Here is a 15366-nt window from a genome sequence, read left to right on the forward strand (position 1 = left end):
GGGAGAGGAGGGACTGGAGATGAGTCTCCAAACCAAAGGATAGAGCTGTATTTCCCCCCACCCTGTCCCAGGCCAACTTTTTCCTCATCAGGAATGTACTTACCATGTTACTTTCTACTGAAAAAATATTGGTTTGCCTATTTTGTAATTGTTGCAGTTTCTCTGAAAATTAACCTTCAGAAAGACATTAACATGATGAAAATTTTCAGCTCTTAGAAAATAATTTTTAAAAGAGTGAATTTCATTTTTTTTTTATTTATAAATTATTCTTTTAAATTTTGGTTGTAGATGAAAGTGGGTTTGTTGGTTTTGTTTTATTGCTGTTTTGTTTGTTGGTTGTTCTTTCATTTATTTATTTATTTATTTATTTATTTATTCAGAATAAAACCTAAAAACCAACAGTATCCTTAGATCATACAAGATTGATTAGAAAAAGATTATTTTTCTCCCTTGAGAAAGGAGTACATTTATTCTAATTGAAAATCAAATACTGTTTCAATAATCTGAAGGGAAAAAAACAAACAAACAAACAAACAAAAAAAACAACAAACAAACAAACAAAAAAATCCCAAAACAGAACTGCTGTTCTTTGCATTGCTCTTGGGGCTACCCAAAATTTCCTTCCGTCCTAACATCCTCTTCCAACCACGTTTTAGAAACAGGCTCTTTCTTAGTTCATTTCTCTCCTCTACACCCACCACAATTCTCATGTAATGCTGTTAAGATTGGTGAATCCCCAGAGCACCAGCATTGCTGAAAGAATAATACTTTTTACAAAGTAGTAGACAGTTCTTGATGCTTCATGGGATTCCTTTGAAAAAAATTTTTTTCTTCTAATACAAAAGACCTTTGACTTGCATGTTAATTGCAAGAGAAGTTAAAAGGAAATGAACTATTAAATTCTCCTCTCAATGCACTACAAGCAAAATCTTTATAATCTGTGGCAGTCAGACCACTCACAAGCATTTTGTTCTTGATTTGTTATCTGCAGCAGCAAGTGGTAGGAGTGATAGCCTGATGGGCAAAGCTACAATTGATATTAATACTGAAAAAGAGACTTGCATTTGACATGTTCAAAAGAAGCTAAATCTAAAAAAGAACACATAAGGTTATTCTGTATAACTTTTACACTTGGAAGAATAATTCTTAGCTGTATGTAGAGGCTTTCACAAGCAGATCTCAAAGTGTTTTTCTTGTTACAGGATGGAGATGTTTCCTGTGGATGTATACAATAAATCTAATTAGGCTGCAAATAGAGAGCTGTTATATTGTATGAGATTTTAAGACCATCCAGATCAGTATCCTGCAGTTACTGCAGTATAAGACATATCCTAAGAGGAAATCCCCATCAGCCAGATCAAAGGGGGGAAAGTCTGGTAGGGTTGTGTATGCATGCGTGTGCTTATGTGAGTGTATTAAACCTTGGAACGGGAACAAGAGCTAGAAACATTGATGTTTCCAATGAAAAGGAAATCCCATTTTTGTTTCTTCTCCTTCTTCTACTTGATGGAAAATAATTCTGTTAAATTTTTAAATAAATAAATAAATAAATAAACAAAACCAACTTTTCTGCTCTTGGAATCTCATTGCTTTGCAGCCTGTTCCTTTCACAAACCAGGGGACCTGGAATCCTTGTGCCAATGGCTTAGGCTGGACTTCCATGCTTCCAGGATTGACGGAGTTTCAAAGATGATGAAAGCTTCAGAAATGCTGAGAGTCTGGGCCAGAAGAAGCCCGTCACTCTGTCATTTTAGCTGCAGAGTCTCTAGACTGAGTTTTGAAGCAGCTCTCTACCAGGTTGGCAGGATGCCAGGTAAGTTTCAAAAAGAACCTGGCTCATGATTCTGAAATGTTTCATCTGGTACTTTGCATATGCAAATGTGTAGGACCCCATGTTTTGCTGGCCTGCAGATAAGCACAAGGTTTAATTTGACTGGGTTTGGCAATGCTTTTCCCCAGCAACATAAACCTTGCCTCAACTCCCTCAACTTATTTTTTGTTTCTTGCACTACAAAATGGAGAGTGTGTAAAATAACCCTTTAAGGGGCTTTGCCGTATCACAGAGAGAACACTGCAGTCTGTTGTGCTGATATTAACAGGGACTTATTTCAAACTGAGCACCCATCATAACTGAAACATGTTAATCTACTTATTGCCAGTCAAGCTGGGGATGGTAGGTGTTCTTAGACAAAATGTTTTGGAGGAATCGTTGACTCATGGCAATCTTTAGTCATACTCCGAAATGATACCATTTATGTGTATGGAATTAGCATAACACTTGTTTCTCCATTCTATTATCTTGTTTTTACATTCAATAACATCATCTTCCTTGGCATAAGGGGAGGATAACAGACTCTTTTTCTGAGCAGTCTATCTGATTTGTACTTTTTTTTTTTTTTTTTTTTTTTTTTAAGTCACCAAAACCTGTCATTTTCTAGTGTTGAAGGATTTGCTGTACCAGATCAAACCTGGAAATCTGTTCTCTTTTCGGTAGCAATTTCAGGTTCTTGGCGATTCAGAAGAAGAAAAAACTTTGCTGTAGGTGGTCTGCTCTACATGTTAGGTTAATTTGATCTTCTCTCACATAACTTGAAGAGGCAATGTCAGCCTTAAAACCTGCATGTATTGTGTTTTCAAATTTGTAAGGTTTCTAAGAGCCAAGGAGCATATCATCTCATTGCCAGGTAATGCCTGGATCTACAGAACATCCAAAGTCTTTTCCATGAACTAGTCATGGATAATGCCTATTACACCCATAGGACTCTAAAACCAAGGTAAATAGCTTCATCTGAGAGTCAAACCACAAGTACTGTTATTGTGATTAATATTATTTATAATGGCAACAGAAATATAATTCACACAGAGGATGGTTGTGGCTACTCTCATTTTTATGAGGATGTAAACAGGATGATTCACTTTGGAAACATACCGGGAGCCAAAATTCTTAAATTCCAATGCTTTGTTAGGAGGAAGCTCCATACTGTACTACAACCTGCTGGAAGTTTTCTGGCATCTCTATATTCAAGACATTTGCAGTGGAAGTTTTCAGCCTGCAACAGCTCAGATATTTTATTTTAGCAGTATCAGTGCACTGTGATACCACAGCCTGTTGATTTCAAATGTCGATTCCAATAAGGTTCACATCATGCTATATTAGAGATAACTTTTTTTTTTTTTCTTTTGATAGGTCTAAGTTATTGCATTTTTTTCCCTTTGAATTATAATAACATCTTGCGGCTACAATGCCATTACACAAGTCTTTCTACAAACATGTAACAGAATATTTCTGATTCCAGTAGATTTTCAGCACATGATGGGAGGCAATGCTTAGATATAGTAAAGAACTATATGGAATTTTAGAAAATGAGAGAAGTATGTATGGAAGAAGTTGTGGTCACTGGGTTAAGAAATGGCCTTTATATAGCAGTTGACCTCTTTTGAGATTTCTGCAGGAATTATAGAAGAAAAGAGTTTAGTGGGCAAGGGCTTTCCTAATTTTTACAGAAACTGACAGAATCTTATCAAAAGGATGGCAAACTAGTGAAGATTTAGTGCCACAAATTCAGGAAAAAAAATGAAAGTTTTTCTCTGTATTTGATCTGAGCATTTTCCCAGACCACTTGGTACCATAAATGTTCCCCTTGATCACTCAGCTATGTATATTTTTGTGAGTTAGTCTTAAAAAACTTATCCTGGTGGACCATTTTGTCTGTGATCATAGGTCACTGACTTTCTTTAACCTCAATGGCGTTGCGTTATTTACACTTTAAAATATCTACCAGGGAAAAAAGACAGGATGCAGGAATAAATGCTGTCATTACTAAGCATGAGGGGTATCAGTAGTTAAAGGGCACAAAAAGGTTTTAAAATAATTTTGGCTAATTCAAGATGTGATCTAGAAAACAAAGAAAACAACAAAAGATGAAGTTCACTGGAAGATAATGGAAAGTACCATATATAGGCAGAAATAATCAGTTACATTACCACATGATGGAAAATTGCTGCTTAAATAGCATTTCTGCAAGAAATGATCTGGGGTTTATTGAAATTGAGCCAACAATGTCATGCTGCTGCAGGGAAAAAAATATTGTGGTGTATAAGCAGAAAGGTAGTCTTTTAAGGGTTGTGAAATAATCCTCCCTCTCTATTGAGTATTGGTAAGGCCATAGCTGGACACTGTCCAGTTGTGAAGGTAAAGCATGTACTGGGGACTATCTGGGTCCAAGGGCAGCCCCCTAGGGGGAGGAAACCCTGTCTGCCAGACTCTGCCCTGCCACTCCAGCCAAGGAGCAGGACAGAGCAGGGAGCAACCACAGCCAGCCCCATGGGGATGGAGATGGGCTGAGACATCAGCGCATGGAGCTGGAGACTGGCGTTTTATGGCATTTCTGGGGCAGGGACTGATGGCCCTAGAGTGGGCTGAGATGTGTAGGGCAGGCCTGGGTGTTGGGACCAGTAAAGAGTTGTTGGTGTCATCAAGGGCCAGGCTTGATGACAGGGTAGTTAAGGGGACTGCATGACAATAAACATCAGACCATCCAGAAACAGGTAAAAGAAGTATGACCAGAGATTTAAGAAAAGAAACCGAGCAAGAAAATTTGAAAAGATCACTTATTTGGTGTGTAAAGGTATTGCTTTTATTTGTCTCCTAATAAAAATAAAGTACAATATTATAAAAAGTAAAGCAATAAAAAACAAGTAATGATGTTTTATAACTGTAGATAATATAGCTATTTAGGTATTTCTATTTGACTGATACGTATTCCACTAAAGAAAAGAGGCAGTCAAACAGCATTAGTAATTTCCTGAAGAGTGCTGTAGATACTATTTAGATGTGATGACACTTGTCAACACCATTTGTAAACTTTATGCATAATGTATTCTTGAGTCATATTCACCTTTATATTTCAAAACTTTATTTAGTCTGTGTTAATTTAAATTCCTATATTGTACATACAGCAGTGTGGGAACAGGACAAGTTAAGAATTTCTTTTTAAAGAAACATGGTCAGCTTCTAACAGCTCAATTTTAACAATTTCTGCAGCATAGGGAGGAATTCTTTTTTTATCCTTGATGGGCTATTAACTGTTGAAATGTAGCTATTCATCTTTCATTATTTCAATAGCTCAGAGTCTTAGATGCTTGTACGTTTACTCTCATAATGCTTCATATTTTTGCAGACCTCAGTATTTTGTATGAGCTGAACACACCAGGTCACATTCTCATTCCACTGAGACTCTCTTGACTCAGCAGTGAGAGAGGCTGGCAAAAGTCCAACCACTTCTCTCCATTTCTGCATTTGGCATCAGGCCAGACCAAGCACAGCCACCCATCCCTGAGAGCAGACCAATCCCCAGAAGGTTCAACCCTTGGGGTGCAGTGGGTGCCTACATGCATTTTATTTCTTACTGTATCTTAAGGAAGGAGTGTAATAGACTGTATGGGCATTGAGCTGGACCTCCCTTTCCTACCTCTCATTTGCTGTAAGGGCTCCTTAGCAATGGCTGTACAAAGGCAGATGAATGGAAATGTGTAACCTGTTAGCTCTTCTGAACTCATTTGTTCTCAAGACAGCCTCACTGACACAAGTTCTGGTCTTCTCAGTATAGAAGTACGTGTAAGCATCTTGCTTAACTGCACTCTCCTGGGAAGCACTATTTTCACCCAAAGAGTATATCTGTTCTACCTTGCCAGCTTGTTTCCAATTTATTTTTATATAGCCATGGGGTATCTACGCTATGCTGAACTCCAGATGCCTGAAGCTATGAAACTCTGACACTGACATCACTGAATGATTGTTGAAATTACTGACAATTTGTGCTCTGAAACTCAAACTCGGACACTGTGGAATGGGTCTTCTAATGCAGGTGATGTCTATAACCAAACAAAAGGATGCTTCAGAGTTAGGTCATTGCAGAGTTTTTTCTGCCTTTTTGTGGAATAGCAAGCAGAGTCATTTTTTTCCACATACCCAAAAATGTGACATTAAGGAATGCCTATGACTTGTGTATCTGTGGTTCTGCCTGGCTCCTAACTGTACACCAGCTGAAGAAACCTAGGGAATGACACACTGGGGTAAATCTTAATCTAGAACAGAACTTCCATTCTGTCTCCTGCTTTTTAGTGTGGAACGATGTTTCTCACTAAGGATGTATATTGATGAAATGTATACCCAATAGATGAGTCCTCACTCACCCCAGGGTCATGAGGTGAATGTTACTCTGCTTTCTCATCACTCATCAGAAGCTGATGGTGTGGTGAGACCAAAGTGCACAGAGAAATTCTCACTCCAACAACCTGATGTCTATTCATACTATGGTTACAGTGTGAATCCAGAAATGCAGGAAAAGAAGATAGCAGTGACAAGATCTGGGAACAGTGAGGCTCTGCCAGCTTTAGAAGATCTTTATTCCTCAAGATACACTAGTATTAAGAATCATGAGAGATAGTGGTCAGCAGCATACATGTGCATGATGTTAAAAGAAGTGAAGAAAAGATCTCAAAGGAACAACTCTAGACTCTCTTTCTACTAGAGGAATTTGATGAAGTATGGTACAAACCACCAAAATAAGGAGTAGTTATGGTGCAAACCACCAGAAAAGGAGTAAATCGTAAGTGAAGAAGTATCAGAGAAATATATGGCAAGTATGTTCCAAGGCAAGACCCTGAAGTAGAACCAAAGAACTGTGCTGGTGTTTAACTCAGTGCTAGTCATAAAAGCTACCAAGAAAAGATTTGTGTCCATTTCTCATCAAAATGAGGGAGGTTTTCAAAAATATTCCTAGCAGAGATATAGTGGTTTGGATACTCATCTGAAATAAGGGATATTTGTCTTCAAACTCCTATTCTTTCTCATGTAAAGAGGAATTTGAAGCTACCTCCTCAGATGTCGTGTGAGCCCCTTATCACATAGGAACTGAGACAACCTTTGTGTGACCCTCTGGGAGTGTAATTATCTAAACAAAGAAGGGGTGCTTGAAAAAAAGCATGAAACAGACCTGCCCAGAGTACTCCTTCCCAAATTCCTGTGACTGTGTCTTGGATTGAGGAAGTCCTTACTAGAAGTTGTAGGGAGATACCACAGCATCATTCACTGTGCCTCTTGGCATGCAGACTTCACTCACCTAAGCACTTGATTCACAGATACATTTAGCTGGGATTACCAAGATGATTTTGATGTATTTTATTTGAAATTGCTTCATTCTCTGAATCCTTTGTCATATACCTACAGGTCATATACCTACAATGCCCTCCCTAAAATATGCATTTGCTCACCAGGGTTGTTTGCTTGCCCCACAGTATTTTTGAAGGCTGAAGCTATATTCTAGTAGGCTTTTGATTTCACTGCAATAAAGATGGTGAAATATAGATAAGTATTTCTAATGCAGAATAATAATCATTTTGGTAGGATGAGCAATAAATGTGCAAAATGAGCTAGGCTGAAAAAAAAAAAAAAAGTGGCTTCCGTAGAGCTCTGGGATCCTAAAAGCACCAGTCAGAATTTCAAGTCAGGAGATTTTAATAAAAAAAAAAAAAAAAAAAAAAAAAAAGAAAAAGAAAAAGAAAAAAAAAGATTGTTATCAATGTCACAGGTAAAATATCCCACTTAGAGTTGGAGGGCTGATGTCTAGGATCCCCATTGTCAAGGCAAAGAACACACTCGAGACTTTTTGGCTATATGATATCTGAACTTATATAGGACCTCCACAGCTTGATGAGACAGAGGTGAAATCTACACTTTAGTGCTAGGAAAAGGGGTTATGAGGATTAACTGACTGTACAGGGAGAATGGAGTGAGTTTCTTGCATTTCTATGTTACACTTCTAAAGAAAAAAAAAAAAAAAGAAAAAGTGATGTTTCTCTATTCAGAGAAATGAGGCCACCAACAGAGTAAAAGGCCTCTTCCTGTTAAGAGGAACAATTAGAAGAGGAAGGTTGCCTGCCCTTATGAATGCATGGGAACACAGAAGAAGAGTGGGAAGTGCCTGGCTGAAGAAGTGCCACACAAAGACGGAAGGATATCTTGGTTGACTGCTTCATGACATATAGCTATTTTTCTTCTTAAGAGCACTTTCATGCTCCTCTCTTTCCTGAACACTGCCATTGCTGCTTGGAGCTGTGTCTATGAATGGGCTGATTGGTCTGGAACATCCTTTACTTGACTTTGCCTCTTTCTGGTGTCTTGTTTATGGCAGCTAATGTTCAGTGACACATTGGTGTGCCATCCACCATGGTGGAAGTATTTTCAGGGCCTCCCTCAGGGCAGCTTCCAACTACCTTTCCAAGGCTGGAACAATATTTCTTGTCTACACCAATCACACCATCTAATGGGCAGGGATAGAGAAACCCAGGGAAAACAAGGAACAGTAAAGCAAACATAAAGTCTACTACTGTAAAAAATTAAAGAATCCTCTATGATTGAACTTTAAGTGGCAGAAACACTGGTTCAGACCAAATTATTCAAGCATTTCTCTGCAGCTGCTTATTGAAGTTTCTCTTTTTCTTTATCCAGTAATGATGTGCAGTTTGAGCTTACAGTGATCAGTCCTGAAATCCATCATGTTATCAGCCTCCATGACTAAAGTAAGAAATAGAATCCTACAAGTATATCTAAGGATGAAATTAAGACTGGCAGAGATGGGCTGGATTTGTCACCAAAAATATGGACAGGCTTTTACCAACTGTGGCAGGAGTTATTGCAGTGACTTTAACAGATATGTTTTGACTGAAATCTAGAGACTTTTCTGACTCAGCTGCAATCAAGAAATCATCCATGCTCTTTTTTTCCTTTCTTTGAATAAAAGAGTTTCTGTTTGCAGTTACAAAAAAAAAAAATCCAAATACAAAATCAATCCCACACGCATCCTTTAGAAGACAATGAAACTTAGTGTTTATTGTTCTATAGCTTCACTCCTGCACGTCCGTCATATTTTTGAGCCAGAGTTAAGAGTGAAGGAAAAGTTTTGTTATTTGGTAACTTCCTCCATCTCTCTTCTTATACAGGTTTGACTCCTTGTTTTGTTTTGTCCAGTTTCAATGACTGAAATGAAGTGTTGCCTACCATAGGCATGTTTCTCTTTGACTAATAGACATTATTATTAGGCTATTTTTTAGAGGTCAGTCTACAGGTGTTTTTGCTGTGTGCCATTCTATACCTTCTGTTTCTCTTCTTCCTCCATAACAACTGTTATAAATAACTATTACTATCAATAGTTATAAATAACTAAATAACTGTTGTTGAATAATTATTGTTCTTCCATCTCCAGAACAAAATATCATACAGTATATATTTTTTTATCCTGAATATTTATATATGATTTAGAAAGCAATATGTAACCTCTTTTCTTTTTTTTTATTCATTATTATTATTATTATTATTATTTCAATAGTACAACCCTCCATCTTTTTGTTTCTTTAAATTGCTTCAGTAGGCATACATGTATACCCTGGGTTTGAGCCCTACATGGGGCTATAGAACTTACAACTGTGTTATAAAAGCAAAGCCCTTAAACATTATAATACACAGAATGTATTTAATTATTTTCCTGACAAAGCTACCAAAAAAGACTTTCCTATTTAGAAATACCCTCTGTCTTCTCAACAGTTTCATCAGTATGAAGCAGAAAAGGTAGAAGGAGTTTAAAGTATGGGATAAGAAAAACTTATGTGTACACAGCATTATATTTATAATTTGCTTGCCTCCAAAACAGAGGTTTCTTGGGATATCTATACCTCTAACATAATTGGCAAGGATGAGTATGAAAGCTAAACACATTTGATTAGAATCTATAATGTTTTGAACTGTAACTTGCCTCTCAGATGCACTGGCAGCATCTGGAAAAGTCAATAGTTCAAGGAAGTATTTTACTGAAGAAAATGGACTACATCTTTACCCCATTGCTATGGCACTATTTGTTTTTCTGAAATGACCGCTTCATCCTCCTGATTGCAGTAAGTCACAATAGATTCAGAACTAACAGACAAGTACAGGTCACTTCTTCAGAACAATTCCATGAACACCTTCTGTAGCTGAAGTAATGTGAATTTTCAAAATATAAAGTTTTAAGAGCACAAGAAGGTATCCTGTTTCAGATGCTTTTCATATCTTATACATAATTAAAAAATTCTACCTCACTGAGGATCACAGGAACCCTATCACTGTGCTAACCACCAGTTCTTTAGTACTTTCTCAGGCTCATATGTGAGCTCACATAACCATATGTGGAGGTTGTTGTGCCATATTTTTCTTACACATGCTCTGTTACTGTCTAACTTATGATTTAACAAATGGTAGAACAAAGTAAATTGTTTGTTTTCCTTCCCAGAGGGCAATGGTTTTTCAATATTGGAAGACTAAGCTCATGCATATCAGGAAAAGAAAACTGATAATGACTCCTCACAATTCTGTTGTACTTTAATAACAGCTTAACTTTCTATGTCTCCTCTTGCCAGATAATTTTCTAAAGCTTACCCTTCTTCCCATACTGGAACACTTAAGCTAACCTTGGTGTGCTACCACGTTGTGAATGAGTTTTTTTCTTCTCATGTCATGTGAATAGCAGAATAGAACATGTTGGCACTGAGTGTTCATAAAGATATGCAGACCCAACAAGTGCTAAATCATTTTCTTTCTTCAGACATGTTGTTCCTGCTTTTCTGTAGTCTTAGACAGATTATTTCCTGCCTGATGTTTTGAAAGTTTTCAGTGCAATCTTTCAAAAAGCAATACTTTGGAGAAGAGTTATAAAGCTTCTCACACACTACTTGGGCCCTCTTTCAGTTACTTCATGGGAGGATATCTTCACTTGTGTTTGTGATCCTGCTCTGTACTCCATACTATAAATATCCTACTGAGGAAAAGGCTGAGATTCTCAGTGCCTTCTTTACATCTGTCTTTAATAGTCAAACCACTTACCATCAGGGGTACTCAGCTTCCTGAGCTGGAGGTCTGGGATGGGGATAAGAAGAAACCCATCATGATTCAGGTAGAAAAAGTTAGAGACCTCCTACTCCATCTGGACTGGCACAAGTCCATGAGACCAGATGGGATCCAACCAAGGTTGCTGAAGGAGTTGGCAGATGTGATTACTGGGCTGCTCTCCATCATTTATCAGAGGTCATGGTCATCCAGAGAGGTCTCAGATGACCTGAGACTTGCTAATGTGAGGTTGTACTGGGTCTGGCTGGGATGTTAACTTTCTCTGCAGCAGCCCATACAGTAAAGCCACCACAGATGCCCATCGGGACCACTCAGGGGAATCAGGCCCAGTCAGCATGGGTTCATTAAAGGCAAGTCTTTCCTGACCAACCTCATCTCCTATGTCTGGGTGAACCACCTGGCAGATGAGGGAAAGGTTGTTGATGTAGTCTACCTAGACTTCAACAAGACCTTTGACACAGTCTCCAGCATTCTCTTGGAGAAGCTGGCAGCCTATGTCTTGGACAGGTATGCTCTTTGCTGGGTTAAAAACTGGCTGGATGGCCAGGCTCAGAGGGTGGTGGTGAATGGAGTGAAATCCAGGTGGTGACTGGTCACTGGTGGTGTTCCCCAGGGATTGGTGTTGGGTCCCATTCTCTTTAATATCTTTATTGATGATTTGGATGAGGGAATTGAGTGCACCCTCAGCAAGTTTACAGGCAACACCAAATGGCAGCCTCAGACATGGTAAGTGATGAACCAGAGCCAGGACCAAGGAAGGTTTTCAATCATGAGCAGGAGGTGATAGATCGAGGAACAGGACTGGAGAGTGGGCTAGAACAAGACTGGGTTCCTGAGTCCATCCAAGAGACAGCACTATAGTCGGGTCTAGGAACAAGGTACAGTATACTCCTGAGGGGTATCCAGGTGGCAGGTTACCTACAGTGTAGCTCTGAGATCCACCCAGGAGTCAGGGACAGGTTAGAGACTGGTACCCATACGGCTGGTTAGCAAGCAGGGACAGAAGGTCCAGGACTGAGGTGAAAAGGAGACCCTGGACTCATAGGCAGAGGATAAGGGTGAAGGCCCTGAGTGAGGCTGGTCAGGGGCATTTATGCTTACTAGTGCCCTCAGCACTGACAGTCATCGGCTCAAGGTGTCCGTTGATTGAAGTTAAGGCACCTAAACCTTCAAATCCGTGTGTACAAGTGATAGTTTCCCAAGCTCCATTAGAGTTGATATGCATCTAAGGCTTAATTAACCTTCCTAAATATAAGTCACTGGACACAAATGAGCATATCTGAAATGTTACCTGGAGCTCGTTGTTACAGCACTGGATCAACAGAAGATATGCACACTGCTGACATGCAGGAGGTGAGATAGAAATCCCTAAGGCAACTCGGCTGGCCCAGGCATCCCTGTCACAGTCAGTTTGTTGATGGCTCATGCAGACACTGAGCTGATCCGTTCTTAGCATTCAATGCAGATGCCTATAGCCAGCACCTAAGTTGATTTTAGACACCATGGATGAGTTCTTTGACAAGGTCAAGCATGGAGGTGAGAACCTTCCAGGCTGATATAATACTGCTCTCTATGTCTCTGTCTCTGTCTTTTATGCTGAACTCTGGAAATCCCCATCTCATAATGATTTTGGCAGATGATTCTTGTTCTTCCTTTTCTGTTGCTCTTCACCACATGGACAAACCAACCACTGAAAACTCAGCCTGAGACAGGAATTTTATTGGAATATGGATAGTGGGTGGGGAAGAAAACCATATTTGCTCTGGAAACTTTCTGATGCAATCTTCCCCTTCCTCCTCAGATACATGCATTCCATGCTACAGCCCTAATCCACATCTGCAGAACCATCTCACATTACATTGGCAGCACATCCTTGGCTATGGAAACCGAGATGCTATCAGACATATTTGTCCAGAAAGGAGACTGGTGCATTTAAACTACAATCATTATGAGTCACTACAGCAGATTTTTAGAACCAAGGGAAGCGTTTTGAGTTGTGCTCCATTTCCAGTAAAAAGCCAGAATGTTCTGCAGAAATCAGACACTACCAAATATAAACACCTTGGTAATCCAAATTTTCTCCTAGTATTTTCTGAGTAGTTTTGATGTAAATTTTTCAGCTAGCACTTGGAATAATATCCTATTTAAGACATCATTCTATGAAAATTTTAACATCAGGAAAAGGTAAACATGGGATTAAAAAAAAAAAAGTCTCGTCAGTGGGGACAATATGATAAAACAGAACTCTAAAAATTCCTTGCAAAAGTTTCGTTTGATCTTCCCTTTATGCAAGTTTATGTAGAATGTGACTGATTTTGATCCCTATTTATTAAAGAATTTTTGAGACATGGGAAAAAAGAAAAAAAGACTTAAAGACTACCAAGTATGCCATAAAAAGATGCTAGATTGAGCAGAAAACTTTTAGAAAATCCAGAATTTTAGAATCTGTTCCTGAAAAAAGTACTTGAGAGATGAACATATATGAAAAAAAAAAAATAAAAATTGTCTTCAATAATGAATTTGAAGCACGTAATATAAATTGTTGGCTTTTGTGGAACAAGATTGGGAAATTTTGAAAAGTAGTTTTAAATAGTTTACAGAACTGGGAAAGAGATAAAAAAAACTGATGACAGATTCTGGGACTTGCTTTTGAAGAAGCTATACTACCAGCTAATCATGTCTGATGCCATGTGCTCAAGGTACATAGGTGAATCCAAACAAATTGTGCTTGCACTATACATTCCTTAAGTCATGCACTGGCGTAGCCTATAAAGTTTCACTCAAATATCTGCCAAACAGCAGGGAAAACCCTTTATAATTTCTGCCACTACACATCTAATACGATATTGAAGCAACTGTTCAGATTTATGGTCATTAGTTTTAATGGTCTCTTCAATTAAGATACTAGAAGATAAAAATAGGTCTAGAAGAATCTCAGATATTTACCGAGTAAATAAGCAAGAAACAGATACACAAAGAAACAGATACACAACAGGACAGAGATGCTTTGATATGAGATAGCTCCTTCCCATCATGAACCAGCCCCAAATGTTCACAGCCAGCCCTAAGAAATGCCATGCCAGAGTTTGTTGCTCTGATCCCCCTGCACAGTCAATGTCTGCAGCAAAGCACATAGCTGTGGAAGAACAGTTAGCACTGAAATTAGCTAATCTGGGTGTGAGGACAGTGTTTTTATGTTATTTCTCCTGCTTTCACCCTTACCTACCCATGGCAACACTGGTGCTGTTTCTTCTCATTTTTCTTAGAAATGGACAGTAAAGCTTATTCATTTTGTACGTCAGCTCCTCTCTCTCTTTCATTCCCCCCCCCCCCCCCCCCCCTCAGGATTTCTATTCTTAACCTCTCCAGCTGTAGAATGAAAAAAATATACATATTGTCAGACTCCTACTCACCTTTTACCAGTCAGAAATATATGTCAGGTTGTTTTCTGTCATTAGTGTCTTAAAGCAATCTGGTATGTGGAAACATTGCAATAAGGAATTGTGACTTTTCTCCCAGAGGAGCTTAAAGGGAGTGGTAATGTATCTGAACCAGATTTTAATTCATCACATTTGAACTGCTACCTGAGGCTGCAAAATTCAAATGAGTTAGGCTTGTTCCCAAGATCTTTCCTCATGTCTCCATAAGGGACATGGACCAGCCTCTTTACAACTCTTTGGATGACTTCTAGCTGTTCTGCAGGCAAAACCTCTCCCATATGGCACTTTAATTGCACAATAAAAGTGATTTAATCTCAAATAATTATTTTGTTTTCAAAGTATCATAATTATTTCATCTCAGAGCCAGGTTTTGTAATAGAATCGTGTAAAAGAGTGTATGGATGATAGAGGTGTCTGTTTTATTTTTAACTACTGTGTACATCCTTCAATTTACCTACTTGGTACTGTTTATCTTGGTACACGGAACTAAAGACAAAGGGTTGTTGGTAAAAGCAGTCAGAAATGAAACAAGGAGAGAGTTGAAATATCTTCAAAGAAAATATCAGGAGACCTTAAAAGAACAAAGGAGGTTTAGGGGAAGTGCCTATTTATCTGGCTGCAGCCAAGTGCACAGGAATGCTTTTATTTCTGTTGTTGGAATCTAAGATCAAAAAATAAGTGAATTTTTACAAACCATTTATATAGACAGTTTGGAGGGAAGTAGGAGTTGGTGTAGGGGAGTAAGAAGGGCAGTTAAAAAATGTTGTTTGAGGAAGATGTTGCAGGATCAAGACCAAGAAGGACAGAGGAGGACAAGGAAGCCCCAGGCAGCAAGCCTGGCTGGGTTAAACAGGAGCATCCTCAATTTGTGAGGAGATTGTGAACTTTAGTTAGACTTGATGCAGCTTTGCTTGTGGGTTAACCATCTCCTCTGACAGCTGTTTTAGTAAATAAGCAGTCTCTTATTTTGACAAAGATCCTTTACAT

Source organism: Anas acuta, chromosome 2, assembly GCF_963932015.1.
Source record: "Anas acuta chromosome 2, bAnaAcu1.1, whole genome shotgun sequence".
Taxonomy (NCBI): Eukaryota; Metazoa; Chordata; class Aves; order Anseriformes; family Anatidae; genus Anas; species Anas acuta.